A 3,421-nucleotide genomic window follows, 5' to 3' on the forward strand; every position below is an offset into this window, starting at 1 on the left:
TGTGCTTCTTCCATGTGGGCTTTGTTGCTTCTCAGCTAGATGGCTGCTTGTTTACCTACAAGCCTTTAAGACACCAGATGCTACATCTTTTGATAGCCAGGAACCATCAGCTTTCTTCACATTTGCTTATGCACCCACTTTGTCTTCAGCTATTGTTTCCGGAAGGTGAGCATCATGGAATGCCAGTTTAATAGAACAAAGTATTCTTGCATTGAGGGAGAACTTGAGTGGAGGCCCAATGCCCATCTGCTACATTAATATTAAACCTATACATATATGCACATAGATCTATTTCCCCATCCTCTTCTATAAATATATGTACATATGTACATGCCTTTATTTAAACTTCTATAAATGCCCTTTGCCTCCTAGCTCTTTCCTCTATTTCCTTTCACTTTCCTCTTGTCCCACTATCATGTTCAACCTTCATTTGGGTTTCAGTAATTCCTCTCAGTTACATTACCCTTGATCACGCCCTACCAAGCCTCCTACACCCTCCTTACCACCGATTTGGATCACTTGTTGTCAGGGACTAGTCTCTCCTGACAACATGTCCAATGTGAGACCAGGTCTCGTCAAGTCCTCCTCACTTTCAGCAAGCAAGGTGTGTCCTCTGCATATCTCAGATTGTTAATAAGCCCTCCCCCAATCATGATGCCACATTCCTCTTCATAAATCCAGCTTCTCTAAATATTTGCTCAGCATGCAGATTGAACCGGTATGATGAGAGGATACATACTGACACACACCTCTCCTGGCTTTAAACCATGCAGCATTCCCTTGTTCTGTTCACACACTGCCCCTTGATCCACGCACAGGTCCTGCGTGAGCACAACGAAGTGCTCTGGAATTCCCATTCTTTTCATAGTTTTTTATGATCCACACAGTCAAACAGCTCGGCATAGTCAATAAAACACAGGGAAGCATTTTTTGGTATTCTCTGCTTTCAGCCAAGATTCATCTGACATCACTGGTGGTATCACGTCCTCTTCTGAATCTGCCCTGAACCTCTCTCTGGCAACTCCCTGTCAATGTACTGCTGCAAGCATTGTTAGATGATCTTCACCAAAATTGTATCTGCATGTGATATTAATAATATTGTTCTACAATTTGAGCCTTCTGTTGGGTCACCTTTCTTTGGAATGGGTACAAATATGGATCTCTTCCAGGCAGTTGTCCAAGTAACTGTCTTCCAAATTCCCTGGCATAGACCAGTGAGTGTGGAAAGGTTTCCATTGGCATTCCATCAATTCCTGGAACTTTGCTTTTGGGTACTGCTTTAGTGCAACTTGAACTTCTTCCTTCGGCGCCATTTGTTCTTGTTCATATGCTACCTCTCAAAAAGGCGGAACGTCGACTGGTTCTTTTTGGTACTCTTTATTTGCGTTTTTTAATGCTTCTTGCATCATTCAATATTTTTCCCATAGTACCTTTCAATATTCCAACCAGGAGCTTGAATTTCTCTTAAGCTCTTTCAGTGTAAGAAACATTGTGCATGCTGCATGGCTAGCAGGCTGTCCCACTTTACCAGACAACATCTCTATTCTAGCTGCCTGCGATGCTCACCTCAGCTCCCTGTCTGGAGGGTTTCTCTCCCCTCCCTGGTGGTACCAAGATCTTATCCCCCCTACATGAGAGTCCTGAAAGCTAGTTTGTATTTGACTTCAAAGAGGTCTTACAGGGTCTGCCTGAGGGTCACAACACTGTTTGTGCATCAAAAGATCCTGTCCCTCCTTCAAATGGCTGGGCATTCTTCTCTTCCCTATTTGAGTACAAGCACGAACTATTTAAGCGCCCTGGGTTTGATCTCACCATGGGTGTGTCTGGAGGGTCCCTCTCCTCGGGCCAAAGGAAAGGTCGACTTTCTGCCACCTGAGTGTCAGGGGGACTCTTCTCCCCTGTGAGTACAGTGTCAGGCAGGCTTGTGTATTTATCTGAAGGCCAGGAAATCTCATCTCCCAGACATGTCACAGGACTCATTTCTTCTGACTGCAGTCTGTCCTAGTCTGGAGGCTCCACTGAGACATGGCCACCATGGGTGACCACACTGGCAGAGGGCCAGTGACAAGCAGAAAGCCCTCCATGATACAGATGCACACGACAGCACACTCTAACAGATCAACGATCACGGTGGCGGTGTTTCCTCCTGTGGCAGGTGGGGTTGCTTTCAGTCCACGCTGACCTGGTAGCAACTAACAACACCTGGGCACAAGAGTGCTCCCCCACCAGCAGCCATGTCCATCCCCAGAGGGAGACCTCAGGTCACAAATTGGGAGCCACAAGCAGGCGGATGGAGTCAGGGTGCCCCTCCCAGCCGGCTTCCCAGCTGATCCCTCTCTTCTCTGGTTTGGGCTTCTCTCAACCTGCAATCCAGTCACCCACCGACAGGGTGTGAGCTGTGGTTTGACTGTCTTAAAGCAATCACAGCGTGAAAGATAGAGCAATAACGGTGCTCGCAGGAAATCAAGCAAAATCAAACTCCGCACAGCTGGTAACTCAGGATTTCTACACGATCATCACATGATAGCTCACACCATATGCATTTTTTAAATGCTGAGGATCTCTATCAGCGCAGGACAGAAAGCACTGGTCTCATTCATGCTTGTAAATGTGCTGGAAGATGGCTGCCCTTGATGCCCACACCACTTCAAGGAACACTTAGGTTTTCTGGGCCACTTCAGACATGACAGGTAGATGGAAAGATCCAAGAAAGATGACAGCAGGTAGAGAAGTAGGTAGATACCAACAGACAGGTAGACATACAGTCACCTGAGGCAGCTGCCATTCATGACCAATGTACGTGCTGATCCTGCGCCACCCTCACTATCCCAGCAGTTTCCAGCACATCTCACTGAGGGTCTGTTCTGCCCGGGCGTTTGTGTCACTGACCTCAGTGTCCTCCTCCTCCTCGTCCTCCAGTGATTGGTTCCTCCTGGTGACATGCCCAAAGTCAGTGGGGCAGGCCGTGTTCTCCTGGGATTCACGCTGGTTTTCAGAAGTCAGTCCCAGGCGTTCCTCACCCCCGCCTCCGCCCCCGCCCCCACGGCACGCTAGGTGAAAGCAGCACAGTCACACGGCAGGCCACCGGAGTACGGCAGCCTGACAGATGGTGGGTAGGGGTTGAAAAACGACGGTGTGATCAAATCACAATTTTTGTTATTAAACCCAATGAAAGCAGCGTTCCAGCCTGGGGGCCACTGCTGCCTTCACCACAGCAGCCCTCGAAGCAAGCCGGTTTGGCTGGGCCAGACCTGGGGCCCCAGGAGAGGCTGGGAGCTCCACCAGGCATCCACGGACACCCTCACCACCACCACACTGGAGCCCAGAGCACACCCCTGCTCTCTCCTCCCAGTTCTCTGTCCCCCACTTCCTCCCCTAATACCTCCAGTTTGCCCTCAGCTCTCTGCCCACTCCCACTTTC

Source organism: Echinops telfairi, unplaced genomic scaffold (assembly GCF_000313985.2).
Source record: "Echinops telfairi isolate 266 unplaced genomic scaffold, ASM31398v2 ScPeMD7_2;HRSCAF=8, whole genome shotgun sequence".
NCBI lineage: Eukaryota > Metazoa > Chordata > Mammalia > Afrosoricida > Tenrecidae > Echinops > Echinops telfairi.